We start from the raw sequence: 16,139 nt of genomic DNA, 5'->3' as shown, positions 1-16,139 counted from the left end.
GGCACAGGGAAGAAAAGCAGACTGGAGCCAGCATAGGAAATGCAGCTATCACAGTAATGCTGATACATGGGTCTGATATCAGTAGGGAATTTGCAGCCACAAATGGGGCTTGCCTGTGTTGAGCCCTGTTAGGGTACAGAGAAGTTCTTTGCCTTCTTGGTAAAATACTTAAACAGACCTAACCATTCACACATCACTCTTGTTCAGTCTGCATTCCCTTTACTTAGGGCCTCTTCAGCACTTTGGCCCATGTAGTAGAGGCTGGGGAAGATGAAAACCAAAAGAAAATGGCTCTTGAGGTAACCAGTTGAGCATTTGGTTCCTTTTTAGCCTCAATAGAGAGTTGTCTTCTGTCTTGCCAATGTGGAAAAACAGCGATGTTTTGTAAATATGCCTTGTTTGTTTTCCCTGAAGCTATGTTTTCTTATTCAAGCATTCTGACAGATCAAAAGAGTTTTTTTAGGTGCAAATTTCCTAGCAGGAAAATCTCTTATCTGCCAGAACGTTGAAATTCAGGATGTTCAAACCCAAGCCAAACAAGCAACTCCCTCCCCTCAAGACTTGTAAGTTAAATCAGTGCCACGACAGGCTTTGTGTCTGCACAAATTTAGGGCCAGAGATACCAAGGGAAAGAAGAAAAACTCTTGCACTTACGTGCCCCGTCACCCAGGAAGGTGCTCAACTTCTTATTCTCTTTAGTCTGAATATTGTCCTTCCTTCTTGTGTAGTGTATCTTTTGAATTTTCTCTTTTCCTTTATCTAAGATATTGGAATAGAAACAATCCTGTTGAGTCTATGTTTCTGGGCCTGAGAAACACATTTCTTGGCAGTCTTCAGCCGTACTTGATCTTGTATTAATCCGGGGACTGTAGCATAGGTTGAAGGGACATTTTACCCCAGCTGACCTCCTGCAGGAAGAGCATTGAGGGTGCAGGTATATGTTGGCAAACTCCTAATCTGCTACGGTGAGAACTGAGTTAATGCACTAAAGTTTTTCTTCTGTATCATTCTGCAGGAGCTGTAGGAATGTGTCACCTGAAAAATACTCGTTTACCTTTTGGTCTTGAGGTGATCATTGTTAGGAGTATGAACCTTGCACACGAGAGGGTGATACTTGAGCAAACAAATTGTTGAGTATTTGGCAAGAGACATTAAAGCTAATGATTTGTTTTTTAAACTGAGGAAACCTAATATGAAGCACATTTATGAGGGTGCTAAGAAAATGCCCTTAACTTAAACTTGAAATAGGTACTTAAATATATAATATTTAAGAATCAGTTGGAAGAAGATAGCTGTTACTAACAACAGTTAGTAATCTACATGTATTTCTTCAAATACGCTTTTCAAAAATGGTGCCATTTTGTCTTTTATGGCTAATACCTGAGCTGTTACTAAGTTTTGGCTATTAGCCTCAACAAAATTCCTTTAAAAATGAAATTTTGGATTAAAAAAAAACAAAAACAAACAAAACCAACAAAACAACCACTTTTTCTTTTTGTGTAAGATTTTGCAGAGCAGCTTGGACTGATTCTGGAAACTGCAGAAAGCAGGAGATGTGTTTTTTTGTTTTTTTTTTTTTTTTTAGGATTCATTTCTTATTATAAATTTGGAAGGGTGTCTAACACTTATGAATCCACAGGTATTTCTCATTGTAGGAAGTTTCTCTTGTAGTGTCATCTTCCTGAGATTGTTTTTTATGAAGTATAATATTTTTTGCTAGATTTTTCTGTCAGGGAAGTCTTAAACACATACAATGGCCTGCTGTAGCATAGTATTTTCTGGGGAGAATTTCAGCCCAACAACCTGTGTTAGAAAGCTGTACGTGAAGTTCAGTTGATGTGTGAGCTAATGGAGGAAAATTGCAGAACTGTTCTATGTTGTTGAGTCTTCAGCAAAATATGCTTCAGCACAAAGTTTTTCATATTTTGGGGCTGTAGTCTAGACTCTTGTTCCGCCATTTACTTTCAAATAGCTTTTTCCTGATTACTAATGTGCTTAAATGCTCACAGGTATTGAAATGATTCCTCAAAGCAGAGATCCCTTAAGCTTGAAAAGATGCTATGTTTGTGTGATTTCCCCCTCCCTGATTAAACTGTTTAGAGAACATCAGATTTCTGCTCTAATTTTTGGTGAAAGCACTTCAGTGAAATGATGCAGTACCCAAGCATGTCTTTGTGATTCTTTAGTTTCCTGAGAACTCCTTTCACTTTAGGGCACTTGAAAGCTTTTGTCTGAGTGAAGTTTGCTGTTCTTTCAGTTAAGGTTTACAGAAAAGGTGTAATGCATGAGAGATTTATTTCTTAGGAAGAAAATACATACTATTCTGGACTACAAATTGTGTCTTTATGGGGCATGTTACGTTCAATCAATGTTATTAACTCTTGCTTTTCATGCAAGGAGTATAAATTTTCTTCAAACAGGAAGAAAAGCTACTCAATGAATAGCATTGGACAGGAAAATGATGTAGTATACAACTTGTAATTCACTCTAAATTTTGAGACATTATTTTGATAAGGTAGTTTGAAACAGATTTTTTTTTCAACCTGATACATTTTAGTACCTTAATTTATCTTAGCTTTTAAAGTGCTATAGTAATTGTGCCAATAGCAACTTTGAGACAATTGTATAATTATAAATGAAAAGTTCTCGAAGGTTGTAAATTTTTCTCATTTTATAACTGTACAATATTTTCATCAGAATCCTATTGAAATGCCATAGATGGAAAGGTGATGCCTTCTCCACTCACATGATTACATCCTTACCTGAGAAGGCCAATTTTGTTTGTCAGTTTTCAGAGTAGAAGTATGTAAAGATTCTAGTACTTGTATTTATCTAGTCTGTGCTGTAGGTTGTATTTACTTGCATCATCACTCTGTAACAACTAAAGATAATACAGTGTTTTGTGAAAATGTTGCACTATTTCCTTTTTATCGCTTTTATTTAGCCTCGAGTGAATGCAGTTACATATAGAGAAATGTGTGTCCCCCATACTGAGTTTTTTTCAGGGTTTTTAATCAGACAATGGTATCAGCAGTTCATAGTACTGAGCCTTATCTCCAGTGTTGCCAGCACAGTGACCTGCAATAACATGATCCTTGTGAAAGTAGAGGACTTTACATAGCTAAAAGAAACATGGCTTTAAAAGAGGTAATTTAAGATAAAAAGATGGACTGAATGGGTGCTTCTGAACTGTTGCCTACTGTAGTGAGGCTGACCTAAGTGTTCTCTGTATTAAGTTCCTTCCTGTCTTGTTGGAGGACTTGATGCTGCATTTCTTGAAGTTAAGCCTGTGGTTTGACACCGTAGGGACTTCAAGATGAAAGCTGTGAGAGTCCTTACACTTCCCAGAGTACTGTCACAGCATGCAGATGTGGTGGTGCTCAGTGGACTGGCCCAGGTTTTTAAAAACTGTCTTAACAAAAAAGCTGCCATCTTCTGAGGCTGTATTTTTTACTCAGTTAATAGTGTAGCTCCACAAACAGCCTTGTGTGTACAATTGGAGAGGTGGTATGAACCCCTAAGCTGCTTGAAGCCTCTGTATTGTCAAGCCAGAATCTTCCCAAACAGTACATATATAACTATAGGGACCTGATGGATGATGTGAAGGAGGATTTCCTTTGTTACTAATGCTGTAAAAATCCTAATGTCATTAGATCATAGCCAAGACACAAGACTTTTTGTCTCGTGTCTGTCCTTGTTGGCAGGACCAAATGTGAACGTGCCGTGGCTGTTCTGAATAGGCAGGTATAATTTAGATAAAATTTCTGCATGTAGGTATAACAGTTGGCCAAAATAGAAAGGATCATTCATATTTTTCCCCTTCTTATAAGAAAAGAGAACGATTATAAAAAACAAATCCATGACTAAATATATGAAATGTAAATGTTATTTTACTAAGGTCAGGACAGATGAACCCAAAGCTCCTGAATGAAAATCACAACCTTTGTTCTGGCTCTATTTGTTTGTTTACCTCGATTCTTCAACCATGTTTTTCTGTAAGTACCAATAGTATTTTGTGAAGAAAGCTACACCACAGAAATACTGAATTTTCAGTTGAAGTGCTGGCAAAAGCACATCAGGTTTGCGCATGCATTTATGAACGTTCAGTTTGTGCTCTATGTAAAAAGAATATTGAACCGCAAGTTAGAATTTTTTTTTCTTTATTATTTGGATGTACAGAGCCATGAAGCGGTTTGTGGGCTTGGTGTGGGGCTCGGTGAGGAGCTGAGGCGATTTTGGCCGCTGGGCGGGCGAGGGGCCGGTGAGGTTGCGCGCTGCTGGCCTGAGGGGAGCCGCCGCCAGGGGGCGCTGCGAGCCCGCCTCGTGTCGGGGCCGCGGCCGGAGGGGCTGCGGCGGGGCGGCCGCCTTTGCCCGTCCCTGCACTTCTCCTCCCTTCCCCTCCTTTCTCTCCCTTTCCCTTCCCCTCCTTTTTCTTTTTTTCCCTTCCCCTCCTTTCCCTTTCCCGTGCGGAGGTGCCCGCTGAGGAGAGCGGGGGGCCCCGGGGGGCTTCCCTGCTGCTGGGGCTGCGTCCCCTGAGACGGGGCTGTTCTGGGGCTTGCTCCCCGAAACGCTGTGTTTGTCGCCCTTCTGGGGCTGAAAATTGATTTTTAGTGCTTCAGCAGCACATAAATCCTTCTGTTCAACATCTAACGTTGTATCAAAACACAGAAATCATTTCGCTCTTTAAAGCGACAGATGTTAAAATTATATTTTCAGTCCGCTCCCATTAAGACTTCCCTGCAAAAGGAGGCAGTGCAATTTTGCCTGTAAGCACAGACGTGCCGTGCTATCCTTTATCTGATCTTACACAAACTGCGTGACACTTTTCCTTGAGTGAGTTTAAACACGCAAACCTTACGGCTGCCGACGTCCTGACAGCTTCAGTCGGTTTGATTTCTGCAAGCCACATACGCGGTGGATATTATTACTGCCCCTAAAAAAAAACCTTTAGCTGCTTGTAGTTACGCTGAAATTTACTGAAAAGTAAGCTTTCGAATGCTCATTTGGTAGTCTGAAAAAGGAGGTTAGAGAAGCATCTCTTTTAAGTGAGTAATTTGTTAGGAGCTTGCTGCAGGCAGCTGTCTTTTAGCAGCACTAAAATGAGCTGGAAGATTTGTATCCACCTAAATTTTGCGTTCAAGTATTTCTCGAGGTGCAAGTTTTGAACTTAAAGTCAAAAGATTTTTCTTCATGCTTTGTGTGCTCTAAACTGTGTTCTTTATTTATAATCACGATATACAATTGTTTGGTTTGCTAGATGGATATTTCATATAGCTTCAACACTTGCAGAAATGCAGCAATTTTGATGTAGTCAGCAATATGAAAGCCCAATTTCTCTTTCTTATTCTCTTCAATGTAGGTAAAATACTGCAAATGACAGATTCTGAATTTGATTTTTCTTGCTAATGCAATAGGCTAAACTCTAACTAAAGAAATCAAATTGTACAGAAGAGGATAAGCAAATAAAAATATTAAAAATCTACATATATTTTTTTTAATTTCAGGTATTGGTTTAGTTTATGAATTTCATGTTAGTCATTTGAAAATATTCAGCCTTATGCTCTGTGTTTGTTAGGGGAGAAAAAATGTACAGGTTATTTTCCCTGACTACTCAGAAGGTATTTTCAACTCATTTTTGATGAGTACAGAGTCTGAAGGTTATTTTGATTTCTACAAATTCATTTAATGTATTATTTGTTCAGTTTTGGGTATATGCAAACTTAATATGAAAGCATCATATATTCTTCCATGCTTCAGATCACCCAGATACAAATGACCTCATGTTTATATTTTATCATTAATTTGTTGAAATATTGTGGTAAAGAATATCTGCTGTGTTAGTTCCTACTGTAAGCAGAGTCCCGGCTAATTCTTGTAGCTGCTTTACTACAGATCCATTTATGAAACAATATTACTCCGAACATATGGCAAGGGTGAAACTTGCTTTTTTTTTCTTACCAAACATTTTAATTTTGCTGTACCATGAAAAAAGTCTGGATATAGCCATTTGTTTTTTAGGAGATTTTTTTCAGGCAGTTGCTAGAACATATAGAAATCCTGGTAGACAGGCTTGTAGTCATCTATCAGAGGTAGGCGCCTTCCTGGGTGCCGAAAAGTTAAGAAAGCAGGAGTTTTAGGCTGTGTGTTTGGTGGAAACAGAGCTTCATCCAGAAGGAAACCCAGACCCTGTGAAGACAGCGGTGTCCATTGTTGTAAAACTTTCTGCTTCATCTTTGATTATGAATCTTTGGTCTTAGACAAGGTGCTTCAGGAGTGGAAATTTCCATTCATTTAGACTGCCTGGATTGCTCTATCTCTACTTTGTGCATGGTTTGTTTTGGTCTTCAGCAGGTCCTTCCTTAAGAGACTGATTTTTCATGGTCCATGTGTTGCCATGCGCCTTTGGCTAGTTATTTTGACTCTCAGCTCATTTGTTCTTTTGGTAACACTTCTCCCAGTGCGTCTGGACCAAAAGGAAGAGAATGATCTTTTAACACCTTCTTGCCTCTTTCCATTCCCCCCTCCCCTTTCCTTTTCTGCTAATGCAAGTATTTAGCCATTTCCTTCCCCAAAGAATGCTGTAATAAACTTGCGGGAGCTGAAGAAAAGCACAGCAAACGGCACAAACCCCATGTGCCAGGATCTTATTCCAAGAGTCAAAATAAAGGGAATGCAGGTAGTTCTTTTGAGCAACCAGTCAAAGCAAAAAATCTTGGGTAAAAAAAAAAAAAAAGAAAATGGGTTGAAATAATTATTAGTAGTAAATATAAAACAAAAGATATTTTTTTTAGGTATCTTCCTTATCAGATGTATTCTGTTTTGTGGCCAAGCACAAGTGCTGATGTTCTAAAGTTACTACCTAAAATAGATGCTTTTTCCTGAAAACAAGAGCGTTGTTGGGGACATAATTTGCATAATTCGAAAAAAGTGGAAAAACGCATTGAACAGTGGATTTCTTGCAGAAATTGCATGTAACTTTTGCATGAAACTTTTTTTTTTTGAGCTGACAGTTATGTCTTGCAACAGCTTAAACTGGCAGCAGTCCCTGCAGGCAGGTAGGAGTGCACGCAGCGATGCTTCCCTCTCCTGCTCTCAGGCTGGTGTGTGATGGTGGGTGGCTGTGCTTTGAACCCCACCGGTGCTGAGTGGTTGCTGAACGGTGAGGCTAGGAACAGCACTCGGGGCGAACAGAAACAACGTGAATCCCTGCAGTTTTGGGGGCTGTCAGAATGGTAGCTTTTTATATGAACTTCATTATTCTATAACATTTTTTTCCCTGAGGAATACACTTTTTATCTTGCATTGCAACAGAGTCACCGTAATCTTTTTTAAAGATCAGCAAGGATGTTTTAGTGAGCAGGAAATGGCATCAGTTCTTGTTTCTCGATTAATAATGTTTTATGGATTTTCCACGACTGCATAATCTAGAAAAATTAAGTAGTGTTATTCTTTTCTGGAAAAAAATCATAAGTTGTCAAAGTATAAACTCCATTAAATCCACATTATGCCATTTCTGTGTATAGTGTTTGTATTTCTTAATAGACTAAGATGTGTTACTGGCCCAAGGTTCAGTACCAAATCTTGAATTGAATCCTTGAGCAATAGACTTGGTTGAAATCTGTCTTCGTAACGGGAAACCTGCTGACGTGCTGGATTTGAAGGGATAAGAAATCGATTCAAAGATTACTGAACTTAAATGATTTTCTGGAGAAATATCAGCCTTTGATAGAAAGGAGAAAAATCCTCAGAGCATAGATCTATATTTTATCATTATTTGTGATTAATTCTATTAAACCCAGTGGTGCAATCAAAAATATGTGGAGGAAATGGGAAGAGCTCAAACAGAGCAAATCTTACTTTGTGCTGTAGTCTGATGAGTCAATGTGCAGAATCTTTATAATGACAAAATTAGGGAAGTAAAAATTTATTTAAAAACTGTACTAAGAATGACCTGAGGGTGCGTAGCTGCAGATGTAATAGTTAATGGTAAATGTATATAACTTCTCATCAGCTGTGCGTACAAAATTACCCTTATTGGAGATAAGGTTGTTCCTGCCCATCAAACCTAAAGACATTTGCTTTGTTTTGGTTTGTGGTGTGTTGGTTGAGAAGTTTCTATAGTATGCAGCTTGTCTTTTGTTTCGCTGTTTGCTGAATACGCAGTTTGATTTCTTTTATTGGATTACATGCCTGAGTTCAGCATAAATTCATGCAGTAGAAAAATCCACATTAAAATAGATTGTTTACTCTTCAGTAAAATGCTCGTGCATTTTTGTAGGTCTAGTATGATATCCTCAGTGCAGATATTTATAGCTGACATGCAGCATTGTGGAGCTTTATTCAATAATAGAAATGGAAACATTTCTTAAAACTTTTTTTAGGGGAAAAAAAGGCATGTTCTTTGTGCGATATATTTAGGTCATAAGGGACATCTGCTAAGGATAATTTTTTTAACGCTTGCTAACAATCCTAATATAATATGGCCTATTCATCAGTCATATTGTTTCTGACTTGGCTGGTGTGGATTTTAGTGATTCCCGATGTGCATTCAGACTCTCTTAATTGCTAGTTTCTCGCTGTTCTATCTTATTGTTTTGGAGGACAATGCATAAACGGGCGCAGAATAATCAAAATGGTTTCCCTGGCCATATTAGGCACCTAACAGAGAGATACTTACTGTGTGTGTGTGTTTGCAAGTGGAAGTCTTACTGAAACAAAAAGTAAATCTTAATGTGGAAATAAAGATTTGAATGTGCTCTTCATTCAGTGTGTGTGTTTATAAGTAAATAACTCCGGATACATCTTGGAGCTTTTATAGCTTGCATTTTTGCAGGAGAGAAATTAGAGGGGTAAGGTAGGGAGACAGAACAGACACTGAACTTCGGGAATTTAGGGTTCTTGATAACCTGTTACATTGTGCCAATTCGGTGCCTTTGATTTAGAAGGGAAAGCTGATTCGGAGATCTTTGTGCTGTAACTGAGATCTAATCTTACATTTGCATGAAGCCAGAATTGCATTCGGCTGCAAGGCATTTGACTCCTCAAGAGGTGCGGGTAATATTCCTCCAGCTTGCACGCACAAGACAAATAGCGAAATGGGCAACGCGAGGCTGAGTTGTTGAGGGGGAGAGATTATGGCAGACTTCTGTGTTTTAGGTTTTAACATCAGTGAAAGAGGAAAAAGGACCAGCTGAAAGACTGGCAAAATTCCTGAGAAGTACTTGCAATTTGACTTCCCCATGTAAATGGAAATACATCTTCCCACCATCTTTTTTTTTTCTTTGTGCAAAAATCTTGATTTTTAGTGGTTCATATTGCTCTGTACTGTGGACTCACTTACTAATAAATTATTACCCTAAAGCATCAGGTATTCTTTCTAATTATTGAGTGTTTTATCTTAATCCAGTTTCTGTAACTCTCAACTGTTTTTGATAGTGAAGGAACAAAAGTAGAAATCAGGGCTTTTATAGCAAACTGGGGGAAGCTTTCTTTATAGCTTGCTTCAGGTGTTGAATCTCTTTTTAAGTCTTATCCCTCTGATTTTGGGAGGAAACAAAAGGACTTCATTTGCTAGATTTGTCACACATCTTTAATCAGTTGGCTTAGCCAAGCACAACAGGTCATCTTTTAAAATCCCACATAGCTGCAAAACATGAAAGTACTTTTTTTAATAGTTCCTTAGGTGATTTTTAGTTCTGCTTTAACAAGACATGTTTAATAAAATGGGTTTGGGCTATTAAAGTAGTAACAGTGATTGGAAATAAATCAGCTTGTGACTGTTCAGCCACTTGCTGAGTATACTTGAAAGACCATGGTGTAGGCAAATGTTGATTTTATTCCGAGTTGAAATCCGTAGCTACGTAGCTTAATTAAATAATTTTACCAGACTTGATAGTTATTCTCTGTATGAAATAGTTTAAAATTTGATTCATCTATGCACTGCTGATTAAAAACAGTTTGGTAAAAGCTTCATGTAAACTGCTTTAGTTAAAGCGTGCTTTCTGCTTAAGCCGTGCGTTTCACAGAGCTGCTGATTTTCTGCGGCTGCAGTCGGGGAGAAAGGAGCGAGGGAAGACGGCTTGAAAAGGAAATTGAAGACGCTGTTGTAAGAATGCAGTTTGGACACTGGGTGCCACTCCTGGTACACACAGAGGCTGGAAAGCCTTCCTCGTGCAGTGAAACGAGCGCTCTTAAAAATGGAGGTCTCTTTTGCTCATAAAATTCTGAAGGTCTCCGTCCTCTGAGCCAAGAGGTTCATCTGGTTGGAAAAACATATTCTTCAGTCCTACGAGGAGTAACTAAAGCTTACAAGGGCAAGGCTTTTTTTATTTCTTCTGTCATCATGCTGGGGATGATTTTCTGGACTTGATGTCTTGCTATCTAGTTACATAGCTTCCATCATGTGCAAGAAAGACAAGATTACAGCACCAAGTGTTCAGGAATAGGGGAACTAGACCAAATACAACAATTCTCCTCAGAAATAGGAAGAGGAATTTGGAAGTAAAGTACGAATGAAACACCTCTTTGTGTTATTTGTGTTTATCATCTTTGTGTTATTTTTTTCATAGGCTTATTGCTGTTAAAAGAGTACAGTGTTAAAAACAATCATGAGGTGGTATGCTGCTGGTGGAAAACTGCATTGAAGGAGACCGTGTAGGATGGGTTAGGGGTTGATCAGTTTACAGAAACTAGAGTTGGGCATATAAAGATCCTTTTCAATAAGCACCAAGTGCTAAAGGTAAGAGGAGTGAGGAGAAGCGTGCACATGTAAACTGGAAGAAGGTTACAGCTCCTGTCCTGAAAGCCGTGGAGCTCAAACTGGGAAGTGCAGCGTGATTAATGCCTGACTGTGCTTGTGCCTGGAGGCATCTGCTGGCTCCGGGTGTCCTGAACGTTGTGCAAACACATACGTGCTCAAACCATTCAGAAATGACACGGGAGTGGAGGTGGCCAGGTCTCCTGGTGGAATACTGGCCTGTCGGTAACTGGCTAGTTCGGAAACAGAAATTTCAGTAGTACTGACAGGTAAATCGGGGGGTTTAGAAGGCTAAATGGCACAGCATAAAAAAAAAAAAAAAAAAGTTAGACTTCTAAACCCATTTTCCACACAAAAATTTTACTCGCTGTCTTGTTTGAAAAGGATTTGAAATAGTGGGTCAGAAATTAAAATGTGCGTGGAAGGGGGGGAGAAAGGCAAGACACTACTTGAAATAATGAATTGCAGGGTGAGGGATGAGGGAGTTCTTTGTGAAATTTTACTTTGATACAATTATGCAGAATTAAAAGCAAAAAGTCCCTCCATCCTCAAATGTAGAAATTTGAGCTTTTGGTTTCGCTTTTCAAAATGACATTTGCAAATGGGCTCGTGTTACTCAGTGCTCCAGTCTGTGCTGTTTGAACCTTCCAAGCCACTTACAATGATGTTCCAAGTGAGAAATTAATCGATGTATTTGGATGCATAAAGCACAAAGCTAAAAATTTCAGATTGTCCTATTTCTTTTGTGTGCTTGCTGTCAGAGGTTATATTCTTCCTGTTAAAATCTTAAAAGTTTAAAATGAAACTTGTAAGTGAAGTCTCAAAGTTGCCATTATTTTTTGGGGACTTCCCAGGACAAGCACAGTGGCCCGTCAAAGCTATGGCAAACGTGAGTCATTTGGTATGTCTTTTGCAATTAGCTTAGCTTTATGTAGATAGTGAATAACACGAAGCCACATTGGCTTCTGTAATTTTGCCAACTGTGGCAAAAAGTATGACTTTAAAATAAGTTTGTTTTTGAGACCTCCTTATCAAAATACACCAGATACATAAGCAGAGCCAGAAATGAAGGAATTGGCAGCAAACCTTCTGTTGTCACCTGGAAGTTTAATAAAAGGGCCTATTGAAAGTAGGAATACGGTGGGTGATAAGCTGGAGCCACCTGGGTTTTATGGGCTACTTGATGCTTTGATTACAACTTCATTTGGAGTTGGCCATTTATATTGTCAGTGTTCTTGTCGCTGCTGTGTTTTCTATTTTAATCTCACACAATAGGAAGGATTAGAAAAAGCAAGGCACTACTCAGACCAGGAATGGGTGTGGAAAGATGCTCGTTCAACATGCCCACCTCAGAACAAAGCCACTTGTAGGACAAAACATGGGATTGGAAGGAGGAGCAGCAGATAGCTTTCAGCTGGGCTTCCCCTGCATCGGGCCATGGAGAGCATCCTAATAAGCTCTGAGAGCTCAAGGGATTTGTGAGCACACAGGATTTCCGTGCTGCCATTTGGGTGGAGGGTTTGGTGGGGCCGGCCGTAGCAGTGTGTTTGTGTTGGCACTCTGTGCCTGGTCCCTTAGGGGCTGGGGTGAACAGGAGTAGCCGCAGAGCTTCGGCTCGAGTGGTTGTGCAGCTCCTCAACACGCTGAGGGTCCTGGTCCAGCTTCAGGTTCTATTTCTGCACTCTGTGTGATGTTGTTTTTTTTGGCTCCTTGTGCTTTTTCTTTGCTTTCCCTTCACTTACCTAAAGTCTAACGTGAAGGAAAGGATGCTTAAATCCATTTGGTAACAGATTCATAAAAACGATCTGTTTTCCCAACTTGAATATGGGAAATACCTGTCTTTATCCTTTCTCTTAATGTTTTTTGATGCACTTTTAGGGAGATGAAATAAAACCTTCACTATACCCTAAACACCTAGGTGGCTGTAACTTTCTGAGGCTTTGCTGACTGGCAGAGCTCTGAGAACCACCTTGTTTGATAGCATCTGTGCATTTGGTAATGGATACCTAAGAATATTATTCAGACTCAAACTCAGCAAGAAAAGTAGCATTGTTGATCAGGTACTCAGCACTGTTACTAAAAAAAAAAAAGCTAAGGATGATAGCTGATGTTTCATGCTAAGGATAACGATAATTCTCAACTGGGATGTGGTTCAGTTCTCTTGGGTCTTTGGGATCTTTGCAGCAGACAGCGAAAGGACACTTGGTTGGCTCTAGTAAGGAAAAGGTTTCTACAAAAGGAAAAAAAAATAAGCTTTTGCATGTTCAAGATGGCAACAAAAGAAGAGTGGGTGTAATTTTTGTCAATGGAGGGGTAGGGGAGTTGCAAGGAGGAATGATGTAAGGACGGTACAACACAACAGTAGGCTGAAGGAGGTGGGTAGGGCTGAGTTAGCCAAACCCTCACCAGAAACGACAGTTAGCTGTACCAAAATGGGATGAAACGGGTATCAAACGACTTGCAGCTCTGTCCCTATGATCTTGCTATTCTATTCTATTTATCCTGAGTTTGAAAGATCTTAAATTACTTTTAAACTTTTCAAATCTATGCCTTTTAACATCTGTAATGTGATCAACTTGTGTGGTAATCTTTTCCATACCCTCCCACCCCCGTGTGCTCCTCTTCCTTTGTACAGCAAGCGATGGGAATGTAGCTTGATTTCACTGAAAATATTTGGTGTCCTGAAATGGAAAACTCTGCGTAGTGTGAAAGTTTCTCAAGCTATATTTCAAGTATCTCTGAATAATACAAAGAAATAATGCTTCACTTTTTATTTGGCGTTTCACTCAGTTGTATATGTTGCAGGGTTTTCCCTTTTGACACAGAGGAATGCAGTTGATGTGAACATGGTAAATAGAGTATAATGTCCTAATGACTTTGAGATACAGTACATGAGAAAATAATGGGCCATTTGGGGAGGATTATTTTAGCGTGCTTGGGGGAAATACGGTAAAATCTCCCCCCTTACTAAAAAAAAAAAAATAAATCCTGTATTGTTTTTCTGTTGCCTGTTTACACAGAAGTTAAAGCTGTATGTAGTTTTCCTTTATCGCGTTTAGTAATTTGAACGTAAAACTCAAGTTCATTAAATACATGCAACTGTTTCACTAATCCATGGTTTTTCTTTCAGAGCAAGTTTAGTTTTGAGGCTAATTTTTTAAATTCGTTTGAATGTCATTTCTTGCATTCAAAGCAATGCTGCAGTCCCAGCGTTTTCAGCTTATACACATGCAGTGTGTACATGCAGCCAGCTTGTTTATTTCCTGTCTCCTTCCTTCAGAAATTCACGTGGTTATTGTAGTCTGATTTGCTTGCAAGGCTTAAGCAAATCTCTTTCCACACATGTCCATGGAAGGTGCTGGGCTGGCTCTGGTGGCCCTAGATCCTCTTGCCTGTGCTTAGTGAGTGCTGCAGGTGGCACGGGTGGCAGATCCCAGGTAAAATCCCTGGGGAGGTTCGTGACCCACTGCGGGACCCGCACTGACTCGTGCAATGCCTCTGCTTCTCTGAGTGCTTGAACATGACACAATGCTTAACGCTATGTACATAAATAAATTGAGCAAATAAAAATCATCCTCTGTTTGCTTTCATCTTTGTGTCAAAGCCAAGTATGAATACACACCCCCATCCTCTTTTACTGTCTTATGTCAGCTACACAAGAGGCACAGACTTGTGCTGTATTTGAAGCCTTTCTGCCATGTGTGTGTTTAGCTATGGAAACCAGTTGATTAACAGATTTGTTTCTTGTAAGCCTGGGTAGGTTATTTGCTGGGTATTAGTTACTTTTACCAGCACACTTTTGTGTAAGCCGTTAATAGGAAACATGCTGCCAAATTTTGGTCTTTTGACTCAGGTAGACTTTTTCTTATAGGCTATTTCTTGATTTGCTTTCCTAGTAAAGTCTTGCAGATCTTTGGCTCAGATAAAAGCCCTTCCCCACTTCCTGAAAATGACAGGAAACTGTTAAGGGAATGAAGTATCTTGCACTCTCGTGAAAGGTAACGATCATACCACAATAAAACACGATCATCTTTCCTGGTATTGTCAAGAAGCACTAAAATGTTTAAAGAATTGTAGGCACAGCTAAATAACTGAAGCTTTCATTAAATTTACTTACTAATGTTAATTGTATTTTGTCTGTAAATCAATTCAAAGCCTTCCAAATTAACAAACGATCACTTTTGTTAGGTAGGAATAGAGTTAATGTATTGTGACACGAGCAACATAACAGATCAGGTGTTTTTAAATACTTCAGCAGTCCTTTAATTAAAAATGTATTAAATACTCAGAAATGCAGTCAGTATTTTTCTTGCAGAATACTTTTCTTCTGCAGTAAGGGCTTCTGTAAATGTATATGCGTGTTCCTTTTTGTTTCTGCATGGCAGAAAGGTGTATAGTGCACTGAACATCTATAAAACGCTGTTGCTGTTGGCTCCATGGAAAGGGAAAAACATTCAAAAGAGATTTGGAAGAAGAGAATGGAAATGGACTTCTGCTTCAGGCTTGGGGAATGGCAAAGCGCTTCTGAGCTGTTGGAAGAGAAAAAAAAAAAAAAGAAGGCTTTGTTTATACAACTAAATCAGAAGTCAGAGCTCTAGCGCATGCAGAACTGAAGTGTATTTAGCTGGTGTCGTGGAACTTTGATCATCACCATGGTTTGTTTTGCACTTCCTTGGTAGTGCCCCATCGGGCTGTCTTTGAGTCGGCTTCCTTGTCATCGTGTCATCCACACGTGCAGGCTCTGAAACTGTGGCTCTTCCATCCTATCTGGAACCTTACAAAATGCTGCATTTTCTTTAACTTCCTGAAGTGAGTTGCTTTTTCTTCTGTCTTTTCTGTAGAACACCACTTCGTGCTAAATTCATTTTTACTGGCACCTCCTTCCCAAAGTCTCTCCCATCTCCCAGCCGAATGATAGCACGAGCGTAATAGCTGATTAACGGCTATCTTCTGTTCTCTCCTTGATCTTTCTCTTTCCTTCCCACTGCTTCTCCTCTTAACGCAGAGCAGATCTGCCCTTGCTTGCACTGCTGCTCTTTTTTTCCCTGCACTTCCTCCTTTGAAACCGTTTTCTCTGTCTGATACCCTGACCTGTTGGCCAGGCTGATAAAAGCTCCCTTTGCTGCACTGTCCCTTTGGCTGGATCCATATCACTGGTGAATCTCGACTGTGAATTTTCCAGTGCTTATTTCTTGCCTGCTCCTACCTTCAGATCATTTCATTAATTTAGAAGGAAATCATCTTCAAATATATTATTTAAAAAACATTACGATGAATGAAGTGCAAGTGTTAAAACTGGTTCTAGACCCAAGGTGCAGCCTGAAAGGTATGCAATTAAAAGCCAAACTTACAAAGATGGCCAGTGATCCTTGTGCTCCCCCTA

At 39.5% G+C, this 16,139-nt stretch overlaps 1 protein-coding gene and 1 long non-coding RNA gene across 2 annotated transcripts in view; both read left to right on the top strand.

The window, feature by feature from the left end:
* Positions 1-16,139, top strand: part of EIF3H (eukaryotic translation initiation factor 3 subunit H) — an 83,244-nt gene that overhangs the window by 22,231 nt on the left and 44,874 nt on the right. The gene's annotated exons all lie outside the window — the stretch shown is intronic.
* LOC311430870 lies at positions 4,419-14,329 on the top strand. Its single transcript, XR_014689088.1, has 2 exons — positions 4,419-6,676; positions 10,026-14,329. It is a non-coding gene; the product is annotated as an uncharacterized lncRNA (long non-coding RNA).

This window comes from Aythya ferina (genome assembly GCF_964211825.1).
Source record: "Aythya ferina genome assembly, chromosome: 2".
Lineage (NCBI taxonomy): Eukaryota > Metazoa > Chordata > Aves > Anseriformes > Anatidae > Aythya > Aythya ferina.
Note: the sequence above shows the minus strand (reverse complement) of the source record. Positions and strands in the feature narration are given on the sequence as shown.